The sequence below is a fragment of the Puntigrus tetrazona genome, chromosome 10 (genome assembly GCF_018831695.1).
Source record: "Puntigrus tetrazona isolate hp1 chromosome 10, ASM1883169v1, whole genome shotgun sequence".
NCBI lineage: Eukaryota > Metazoa > Chordata > Actinopteri > Cypriniformes > Cyprinidae > Puntigrus > Puntigrus tetrazona.
Window position 1 is genome coordinate 15,069,658 of NC_056708.1, and position 12,251 is coordinate 15,081,908.

At 39.2% G+C, this 12,251-nt stretch overlaps 1 non-coding gene across 1 annotated transcript; it reads left to right on the forward strand.

Moving 5' to 3' along the window:
* The first annotated feature begins 11,353 nt into the window (after positions 1 to 11,353).
* On the forward strand, positions 11,354 to 11,472 carry LOC122353242. Its single transcript, XR_006251969.1, has one exon. It is a non-coding gene; the product is annotated as a 5S ribosomal RNA (ribosomal RNA).
* The last annotated feature ends 779 nt before the right edge of the window (positions 11,473 to 12,251 follow it).

A 12,251-nucleotide genomic window follows, 5' to 3' on the forward strand; every position in this document is an offset into this window, starting at 1 on the left:
AGAACCACAGACATTAGGAAAATAGTAGCGCTTGAAGAGAAACTTAAAAAAGTGGAAGAAGACAAATGTTAGGGTGCTAGAATAAGAAGTAAAATAAGTAATACAGTAGAAGGAGAAAGAAGTACAATGTTTTTTTATGAGGTAGAAAAGACTATACAAAAAGCTGACCTAATAAAGTGTCTCTAGAAGGTAGAAACATAAAAGATAAAGAAGGAATATTAAAAGCTGTCCAGGATTTCTATAGTGTTTTATTTAGGACAGAAGGAGTTAATGAAGAAGATGAAGAATTCTTGCTAAATCAAATTAAAGTAAAAGTAACAGAAGATGATAAAAAAATGTGATAGTGATATAGCAGAAGAAGAGATAAATGAAGCTATAACACAATTAAGCAACGGGAAAAACCCTGGCTTGGATGGTTTATCATCTGAACTTTATAAGGTTTTTAAAGATGTTTTAACACCAATTCTAAAAGATCTGTTCTTAATGATTTTTCAAAATGTTCATTTGAGTGAGAGTATGAAGAGAGGTATGATTAAAATAATATATAAAAAGAAAGGAAATAAAGATGATTTGAGGAATTATAGACCGTTGAGCATGCTCAATACAGACTACAAAATATTAGCAAAGATCTTTGCAAATAGACTTAAAAGAGTAATCCCACACATCATCACCAATCAAGCTTACAGCATACTGGGAAGAGATATAGCGGATACAGTAACAAGTATTAGAGACTTAATTTGGTATACAAAAGAGAAAAAAGGTAAGGGGTTTTTATTTAGTATGGATTTAGAAAAGGCGTTTGATAGAGTGGAACATAAATATTTATTTGATTTGCTTAAATTTGGCTTTGGGAATAATTTCTTAAAGTGGATGAAATGTTTTTACACAGAAATTATTAGTTGTTTTAAAATAAATGGTTTTTTAACAGATTACATAGGAATTTCTAAATCCATAAGACAAGGATGTCCCTTATCGGCTTTACTGTACACTGTAGTCGCGGAACCGTTAGGTTTAGCAATAAATGGAGAAAATAAAAGGTATTTTAATAGAAGGTAATGAAATAGAACAAAAGATTTTCCAGTATGCAGATGACCACTTTATTTTTTAAAGGATTCCAATAGTGTTGAGAAAGCTATGCAAATTTTTGATAAATATTGTAGCGGTTCGGGAGCAAAGGTAAATCAGGGAAAAGGTAGAAGTTCCACAAATAAATTAGTGTTTTAAAGAACAAAAAACCAATATTAAAATTTTAGGCATTACGCTTGGATACGATGAGATTGTAACTAGAGAAACAATTTGGAATGAAATTCTGTACAAAATGGATAAAAGATTACATTTTTGGAAACAGAGTACTGTTTCTAAAAGGGAAGGTGCTTCTATTAAATTCTCTTTTTTTATCCAAAATGTGGTACGTTTTAAGTGTTGTAAGTTTACTAATATGGGTATATAAGAGAATAAAAGCTATGATTTTAACATTTCTTTGGAATGGTAAGACATCTAAAATTGCATATAATACAATCATTGGAAATGTGGAAGATGGGGGATTAGGACTGATAGATCCATGGCTAAGAATGAAAAGAATGAAGCATGAGGATTAAAATGGTGAAAAGTTTTTAAATAAAGATAAAATCCCATGGAAAAGTGTGGACAAATAGGAGATGACTTTTTACGGATGGCTTTTAAAGATGAGATGATAGGAAATATACCGGAGTTCTACAAAGAACTACTGAGAACTTGGAAAGTGTTTTATGACAATGTGTGTTGAGACTATTTCACTCAAACGGCTCTTTACCAGGAAGGATCAACTCAAGGCGAAGTAAAACACAAGACAAGTTTCTGGATTTTAAAGCTTGCAAGGATTGCGCTGTCGATTGCAAGCGGGAGAGAAGCAGGTTTCTCCTTAACCTCCCTTTTGCCTCCCTGCTTTGCCTCCTCCGACGCTCAGGTTGCAAGTCACTTTATTTATAGAGGAAAGGACAAGATACAGTAAATGAAAACAATTGGCCACATTTCTTGTGCGTCAGAATCTTCACTCCTTCAGATTCTTCCGGTGGCCCTATCAGTATTCTACAGAGGCCATGTTATGACCAAGAATCAAACTGAAACTAAAAGGCCACAGGTGCATAACTGTCAACATTTAACTCCAACATTCCGTTCTCACCAGGCTGACAAAGCCTGACACCCGATGGAAGCTGAAACTGAAGGATCAAAGTTGCAAAATGTAAATACATAACCCTAACATATCCCTCCTGTTTGACGTTTAGCACCTGAAAAATAACATAATAAGGCATATGCATATTGAACTACATCTCTACTGATTACTTGATTACATAGTCGATGCTTACTTTAAACAGCAAGGTTGGGCGAAAACCTCAGTAACTGAGGAAAAATTCCCAACCGACCCCCAAGATTGTATATGGGCGATCACCTGTAAGGCTTGCATCTTAATCATAATGTATACAATATAAAATTTTAAAGCTTGAACATAGGAGGAAAATGTGAAAATAAACTGAAAAGGAAGAATGAAATAAAACAGTGCCTCTTGTTCTTGGCACGGCTACTGTAGCTTATCAGTGTACCTTTTGTATCATAACATCAGCACTCAGCCATGTCACAGCTGTGGTTTTAACTGAGACTTCACACATGATACTTAAAGCTCTCCATTTCTCTCTTGGTGGAGAAGCATGGTAAAACTGAAAAAAGTCCGGCTAATCATTTTAGTAATCATTGCCCTTAAACATGGTAAAACACAGATCATGCATACACACATTCAAATCAAAATGAGTCTTTAGTTCTTGTTGTTCTGTGAACCAGTCAAAATTCAATTAGTTTCAGTTCCCCTTTAATCGTCTCTCTTATGGCCACCAGTGTGACGTCACTGCTGCAGTCAGGTTCAGAGCAACTCTCCAGCCCTCACATGCTCCCATTGGGGGCGCTATAGCTGGGAGTAAGGGATTAGTTGATTTCTTCAGCAGCCAAAGGTTTTGATACCGGCCGACTTCCACCCTTACTCAGCGCCTCCCAAGGTGTTAGCAGTTTGCAATGGCTTTGGTGGATCCACGTAGATCTCTCAGCGATCTTAACTGCAGTGCGTGTGGTCAGGGTAACTTTGATCAGGATGCTGTCTCCTGGTTTCACTCTTGAGACCTGTGGGGACAGAGGTATATCTGGCAGATCATTTGCTCTCACAACATCTCAAACATTTTAAATTTCAACATTTTGTTCATACACTCTGCTAGTGTATGCTGCTCTTGTGGTTTCTCACACACATCATCACACAGCGGTAAACTGAACGGTCTACCATACAGTATTTGTACTGTTGGCAAGGTGTCAGTTCAATAAAATCCATGTGGATAAACTGAAAAGGGTAGTCTGGCTTTGGAAATTGACCTCTCTTAGGTCTGCAAGTTATGTTTACAGCAGATCAAACAAGATTCACAAAAACATTTTTTTAGTAGTTAAACCCTGGTGCATAAACGTATTGTTCTACCCTATGCACCATCCCTCCTGTTGACACATGTTTACCATATGTCAAAATTGTTGCTGTTTTGTGCACCTGTTGTTAACCACATCTGCTTCTCGGACGCTGGTGCTTGCTTTTGCATGTCTGATATCACTGACATGTCTAATGGAGTTTCTAATTATGTTACTTTATGTATTTCACATATCTCTAACTTCCCTTGTGCAGCTTGCTTAGCTGCTTCATCTGCCTTTGCATTGCCAAGTGAAACTGGGTCAGTACCCTTTGTGTGTGCGGCGCATTTACACACTGCAATTGTACGAGGGAGCTGAATGGCTTTTAATATGTCTGTAAGGAGGGCTGCGTGTTTTACGCTTTGACCACTAGCAGTTTTCATGCCCCTTCGCGCCCATTGTGCCGCAAAATGGTGTAAAGTAGAAAATGCACATTGGCTATCTGTGTAGATTGTGACGTCTTTTTCTCGCGATACTTGGCACGCTTTTGTTAACACTATAACTTCGGCTGCCTGGGCTGAGTAATGAGAGGGAAGTTTCCCTGCAGTCACTATCTCTTTTTCTGACACAACAGCATAACCACATTGATTTTCACCTTGACTATTTTTAGAGCATGAACCATCTACAAACAGTGTCTCTCCCTCAGTCAATGGAACATCTCTCAAGTCAGGCCTAGGTTTGCAATTCTGTTCTGTGCTGGTCAAGCAACAGTGTGGTGTGCCGTCATTACAAGTTGGCAACAGAGAAGATGGGTTTAATGTCGTACATCTTTTGATGGTGAGATGTGGCTGTGACATTAAAGTGGACATGACAGCTAAATGTCTTGCTGGTGATAGAAATGACATTTTTGTTTCAGTTAATAGTGCGTCGACTGAGTGTGGGACCAATAGTGTGAGTTTATGAAACAACACTACTTCAGCTGATGCCTGGACTGCTAGGGCTGCTGCACATACAGCTCTCACGCAAGGTGGAAGTGCACAAGCCACTGGATCTAACCTCTTGGAGTAGTAAGCTACTAGTTCTTGCCACCTGACTCCTGTGTCAGCACTGACGTCATAAATTTGTCTTTGCAGTCTACTGTCTGATTAAGTGGTTTAGAATAATCAGGCAAACTCAACACTGTGGATTGAATCAATCCCTCTTTTAGTTGTGTGAAAGCTTTTTCCCCCTCCGGGGTCCAGCTAATCTTATCTTTCATGGCTGTAGGAATGCCATAAATCATGTCTAACAGGGGCTGTGTTAGTATGGCATAGTCTGCAATCCATTGTCTGCAGTAGTTACGCACAAACCTAAAAATTGCAACATCTGTTGCTTTGTCTCGGGTTTTGGTGCTAGCTGTATAGCCTCTTTTCTGCTATCAGTTAGGGCTCTACCTAGCGGGTTATTTTGTGACCTAAAAATACCACTTCCTGTTTTGCCCATTGCAGTTTGGCTAAAGAAGCTTTGTTCCCTGTCGCTGCTAAATGCTGAAACACTTTTACAGCAGCTTCTTTGTTGTGCTCTTGTGTGTCTGATGCAACCAATACGTCATCGACATAAACTAAAACCTGACTGTGGGTTGGAACCGCGAGGGGTGACAGACAGCTCATTAGTTCTGATGAAAAGATTGTCGGGCTATCAACAAATCCCTGAGGAAGGCGGGTGTAAGTGTATTTTTTACATTTGTAAGTAAACCCAAACCACCCCTGTGAGTCTTTATGTACTGGTATGGAGAAAAATGCATTGCTTAAATCCACTACCGTAAACCATTTCATTTCAGGTTTCAACAATGTGTGTGGATCTAGCACACAGGGGGCCCTGCTCTTTACAGCTTGATTTACAGCTCTTAAATCTTGAATCATCCTCCAGCTCTGGGAGTCTGCTTTCTTGACAGGAAAAATCGGCGTGTTACAGTGGGCCTCGGGGGCTTCAACTATTATACCTGCCTTTATCATTTCTTCAATAACTGGTTTTATGCCTTCCTGTGCATCTGGCTTAAGGGGATATTGCTTTATGCGGGGCCTATAGTTTGTTTTTGGCTTTATAACCACGGGTGTCGCTGTTGTCATTAACCCTACGTCTGTCTTCCCTTTTGACCAAAATTTTCCTGGCACTACATTGAGAAAGGATCTATCTCAACAGCAGCTAAAGCATGTCATACTATTTTTTTTTCAGTCAAATGGGCTCTGGGGGTAAGTGTACACATCTAGTTCACTGTTTTGGAATAGAGAGAGCGCCTCTCATTCACTTCCCACCAATCTTATCTGCCTTAGACAAAGATAAATGTGGCGGTCTGCCTTGACCTTCAAAAAGTCGCTGTGCCTCGCTGTAAAGTTTCACAGAGCAAACAGCATTTCCTTTTCTGTCTGTGTATAATGTGCTCAATGTCACATGCTGAGGGCCTAGCCTAGAAAATCTTTCTAAATAGTAGTCTGGGTTGGGCCCTGGGTCTCGCTTGTAATACATAGTCACATGTAGGTCCCTGTCAGTTTTAACTTCTGTTTTTGGGGGTGTTGGTTCTGGTAACAAATTTAGTAGATTCTTGTCAGTGGGTGTATAGAAATTTGAAGTGGGGACATAAGGTCCCTACCCAGGAGGTTTACTGGGCAACCTGGACATAACACTACTTTTGTGTCTGTGAGAAAACAGCCCATTGGCTGATTTTACATATACATACATACATATATATATATATATATATATATATACATACATACATACATATCTATATCTATATCTATATCTATATATATATTTTTTTTTATAGCTAGGCAGCAATTCTGGAATTCTGTCATGTAATACTGTTCTGTCTGCCCCGGAGTCACAGAGAAATTTCACTCGGGTTCCATTCACTATTAGCTCTCGTTCGGGTAAGCGAGTATTTCCTGACAAAGCTAAAAAAGCCTCGATACTGCTCTGCAAGTCTAGGTCAGTTTTGGGGTCATTATCAGTCTCGCCTAGATCGGAGTCATTTTCTGGGTCACCTATGGGGTCGTTATTGGGCTCGACTAGTCATAATTGATCATTATATGGGGCTGGTCTGTAGCTCTCTTCGGGGCTTCTACCCTGTGTTCTGGGCTTTAGCGGTTCTGGGCAGTCTCGGCTATAATGGCCTTCCTTGTGGCAATTAAAACACCTATCATATTCTCGGTCATCGCGTGCCTGTTTCGACAACTCTCTCTCTCTACCTCGACCACGTGCTGCTTTCCTCCTGTACATCTTCTCCATCTTTCTGTGTACACTGGGATATATTAGAGTAATCTGGGCGCGTTCCAAGGGTGTTTCTAATTCTTTCTGTCAATTGTCCTACTGCATTTTGCAATGCCTCTCCATCATGAGCTAACGGATCATTATTCCTATCTAGACCCGTGAAATTATCCCTAACCAGGCCATATTTGTATTTAAGAGCCAATCTCGCAACTCTGTCAACCTCTTGGCCATTTAAACGATACGTGCGTATCAGTTGGTTAAAATTCTCTATCCATGCAGCGGTATTTTCAAGTGGACCAAGTGCCTCTGCTGCCTCTTTAATTTCTTGGTCTGACCATGGGCGATACACATTAAGGTATCTATTGCGATCGTCCTCTACACCGTAATGTGGATTTGCCACTTGGATGGCTGGAAAAACGAAATCTGATTCTGATGAAAGGTGTGAGGAGTTCAAGGGGTCTTTTTTATGCTCTTTTTCTTCCTTAATTCTCTCTATCAGGGCAACTGCTTCAGCATAAGGTGTATTTCGTCTAGTACGAGGGGGACTGAATTCAGTTATCTTGGATCGGTCATGTTTTTCTGTCTCCTTCCCTTTTACTCGCACTTCGCTTTGTGCTGCCTGCTCTCTCGGCTCCTCTCGCTGAGCTGCTCTCTCTACTCTTAACTTTTCTTGCCTATACAATGCCTCTGGTCTCCCAACATAATCTGCTGGATCCTCTTCTTTTTGCACTGCAACCAATCTTTCTAGTTTCTGTCTTTTTTTTCTCTTCGACTTCCACCTGTCTTTTATCAGCCTGCTCTTGCCACTTCGTCGCTTCAATCAATTGAAGTTTCAACAGATCACCCTTTTTTCCCTTGGCTAAGGATAAATCAACCTTTATTTTGTTTATTAAGAGAGCGCAGTCCCTTTTGACTAATTTACCACTGAAATCATTTTTTATTCCACTCATTGAGATATCGCACACTGTCTGCCGAATATGTATGCATAAACTTTGGATCTCCCGTCAATTTACTATTTTCTGCACCCATTTTTGCTTTTGGTAAGAGTCACCGATTAGTCACACGTCTGATCAGATCGTCCACTGCACCAAGCTTCTACAGACACTAATTTGTCTGCGGATACAGCCGTCTGAACAAACCAACTTTTCAATTTTGACTCAATACCCAATATAAATTTTATGTTTGAACAACACAACTCCCCTTCTAGTGGGGAGAAATATCAGTTGTGTTATTCCTAAACCACAACAACCACCTTATTCACCGCAAATCCTAGTGATTCACAATGACGTTCATACAACACATTCATACCATTCATACAATGCGCGCTTAGAACAACCTTTTGTCGACAAACCAATGTCCTAGACAATTGGTCGACAGATTCTTCTGTCGAGATTACTGTGCTCGCGGAGTCGATCCAGATCCTTCACCTTAACAGGTAAATCAACGGGTACGCTCCAGCCAGCAGCTAGTAACCTGATTACTGTGCCCTCAGAGTCGATCCAGATCCTTCACCTTAACAGGCAAATCAACGGGTACGCTCGAGCTAGCAGCTAGTAACCTAGGCTCCGAGTCAATCCAGATCCTTCGCCTTAGCAGGCAAATCAACGGGTACGCTCGAGCTGGTACCTATTATACTGCAGTCTCATCCACATACTTCACCCATAAAAAGGAAAAAACACCGGTATATCACCTGATCAGTGCGTTGAGTTGTCCTTCCAACGGCTCCCGTCAGACAGCCCGGAGAAGTTGATTTTTCCAGACGAAGAATCACCGACCCCCCTCGAATTCACGCGGGTGGATTTTTGCAGGCAGCTACTGCCTGGCTCTGGCCAGAGACTATCTCTCAGCTCCTCTTCGTCCTCTCCTCCTCCGCTCTGTCGTGTTGGGATCCGGCTCGAAGGACCAAGTAAATGTTGAGACTATTTCACTCAAACGGCTCTTTACCAGGAAGGATCAACTCAAGGCGAAGTAAAACACAAGACAAGTTTCTGGATTTTAAAGCTTGCAAGGATTGCGCTGTCGATTGCAAGCGGGAGAGAAGCAGGTTTCTCCTTAACCTCCCTTTTGCCTCCCTGCTTTGCCTCCTCCGACGCTCAGGTTGCAAGTCACTTTATTTATAGAGGAAAGGACAAGATACAGTAAATGAAAACAATTGGCCACATTTCTTGTGCGTCAGAATCTTCACTCCTTCAGATTCTTCCGGTGGCCCTATCAGTATTCTACAGAGGCCATGTTATGACCAAGAATCAAACTGAAACTAAAAGACCACAGGTGCATAACTGTCAACATTTAACTCCAACATTCCGTTCTCACCAGGCTGACAAAGCCTGACACCCGATGGAAGCTGAAACTGAAGGATCAAAGTTGCAAAATGTCAATACATAACCCTAACAATGTGTATGTAAAGACTGAAGGGAGAAAGCAGTACCTACGAAAACCTTTGTTTTAAAACCTAAATAATAAAAGGAAAAAAAACATGTTTTACGAAAACTGGTTTGAAGTAGGCTACAGACAAATTAAAGATATTATATGAAGTGAGACCTGGGTTTCTACCTACACAAGCGATAATTGATTCACTGGAGGAAAGGGAAGATATAGAAGACAAAGGGAAAATTGGAGATCAGTATATAAAATTAAAAGTAGCAATACCAGAACACTGGATAAAAGCAATTGAGGATAATGAAAAAGAATCTGAGAATGAAAAACCACAGGTTTTTTTGAAAGAAGGAGATGATAATAATCCGTTTAATGAATGTGACATCAAGACGTTTTACTGTTGTATACGTAAGGTAGTTTTTGTAAAACCTAAAGCAATAGAGTATTGGGAGAAGCTATTTGATTATTTTGAGGCTTCTAAAATATGGAATACATCTATGTTTTATACGTCTCGGAAATGCCTTTACGGACAGAACAGAGGTTGAAGAAATGTTTTCTGGACTTTTATGGGGGGAGAAACCAGCTAGGATTGCACATAACACGATTTTTTAGGGGCGGTAGAGAAGGGGGGCTTAGGGCTAATGGATGTGGAACAGCGAAAAAATGCTTTGAGATTTAAAATTGTCAAGAAATCCATGCAACAAGATAACGTAACAGAGTGGTAAAAAACTATGAGATTCTTTTTAAACAAATGTGGAGATTTTAATATAAGGGATGGAATTCTATGGATGAAAACGAAAATGTGGATGACGGAAGGATTACCAGAGTTTTATAGAGAAATTTTTAGTGCCTGGGGAAAGTTTTTAATGAAAATGGAGTATAATCCATATGGAAAATGCAACCTGTGCTTTGATGCAACAAACCTGTGCTTTGATGCAACCTGTGTTGTTAAAAGCGCTATATAAATAAAAATGATTGATTGATTGATTGGAAGAGAAAACATTTTAAATCAACCTCTGTTCTTAAAAACATTTTGAAACAAGGCAAAGAAATGTTTTAAAAACTGGATGGAAGTGGGGATAACAAGAGTGAGAGATATTTTGTATAAATATTTTATATATTTTGAGTTTAAAGAAGGTTTTTTTACCGACACAATATATCATAGATACAATGGAAATGGCAAAAGAAGAATACAGTAAACAAGAAATAACAAACAAATATGAAGACATCAAGAATGCAATACCAAAAGATTGGATTAAAAGAGTAGAGTGCATGGAAGAAAATCCAAAAGAGAGGAACTGGGGGAAAATGTATGTGATTTTAACGAATGTACTGTTAAAAAAAATGTATTGTGTGTTTAGAGATGGTGTTTTTAAAGAGCCGATTGTAAATAAGTATTGGTTAGAAAAATTCAAAGATTTGAAAGAAGAGTGTATATGGAGAAATTTGAGCGGAAGATGTGTGGGAACAAAATTAGAATGCTTGGAGTATTTTATAAGACAAAGTTGTTTTTACTAAGGTTATTTTAAAATTGGTTTACAACAAAATGCTATGTGTAACGTATGTCAAGAAAAGGAGGAGGGAATTTTACACATGTTTTTATATTGTAAAGAATTGGAAAGGTTTTTAAGAAAATGTAAATGTGTGATTAGAGACTTAACTGAGGAGTGGGATGAAAATGGAATGGAATGGAGCAGAGTGGTGATGTTTGGTTGGGAAAGGAAATGTCGAAACAAAATTTATTAGTCTATGGGTATTGCTAATGAAAAGTGAAATATGGGAAAGAAGAAATGTGGCCAAGAAAGAAGAAATTGTGTTGGATGTTTGGACTGTGCTTAAAAGGAAAACGGAAGCTTACATAGATGTGTTTCATGTTGTTTTTACACCAAAGGTTTACTGTGTTTTTTTAATGTGATTAAAGATTTAATGTGGAAACTGCCGGGAAGCAAATAACTTTACTGAATAATGTATGGAAATGTAAGACATGATGTACAGATATGTAAAGGAAAGTCTTTTTAATGTACAGCATTTGACTAAATTTTCATAATAAAAAAAAATTATAAAATATTCATGCCTGATCTCGTCTGATCTCAGAAGTTAAGCAGAGTTGGGCCTGGTTAGTACTTGGATGGGAGACTGCCTAAAGTAGCTGATCTTTAAACAGCGTTTGACTGTTTTCAACTACTTACCTAATGCTCTTATCTTTATTGTACCTTTTTTTGAAGTATTTTTTGTATTTATTTCATTACTTATCTAGTATGATGGCACTTAGTGTGCCTCACCTTAAAATAGGGAGCTTTTTGCAGCAGCTCTAGCTTACGGCCATACCACCCTGTTCACGCCTGATCTCGTCTGATCTCAGAAGTTAAGCAGTGTTGGGCCTGGTTAGTACTTGGATGGGAGACTGCCTAGGAATACCAGGTGCTGTAAGTTTTTTGGTTTTCTTCACTACTTATCTAACACACTGGCCCTTAGTGTGGCCAAAGTTTGACCAGCTCTTTACTTTCCCTTACTGCTTATTTAATTTAATGAAATTGCGTTTAAAGTAGCTGATCTTTAAATAGCGTTTGACTGTTTTTAACTACTTACCTAATGCTCTTATCTTTAATGTACCTTATTTTGAAGTAGCTTTTGTGTTTCCTTCATTACTTATCTAGTATAATGGCCTTTACGGTGCCTCACCTTAAAATATGGGGCTTATTGCAACAGCTCTCGCTTACGGCCATACCACCCTGTTGGCGCTAGAGAGCACATAGGACGTTTTTGGCTGCAGTAGGGAGAGGAAAGCTCTCCTCCATTTTGTTTTTTTCTGTTTGTTTGTGAGCTTTTTTTCGGACTTTTATGTTAGTTTTTTGTGTTTTGTGTTTGTGTTGTCCACGGACAGGTGCATGAAGGAAACAGGGACAGAGAATTTGATGAAGGACAAGAACAACAAGGACTACAACCAAAAGAAACAACAGAGAATGAGCAACAGAGAGGAAAGAGAAGGAATAAAAGAATGAAAAGGAGAAAGGAACCGACCCGAGAACAGGACACTCAAGGGACAGAATTGAAAATATCGGGCAGTTTTAAAAGATTTCCGGATAACGTGGAGAAAGATGAACAAGAAATGAAAGATCAAAACAAAGAAACGGACACGGAAGAAGAAACAAGGAAGGACAATAAAGAAAAAGACAGAGGGGGGAAAGGACAAATAAGAAGGAGAGCTCTAA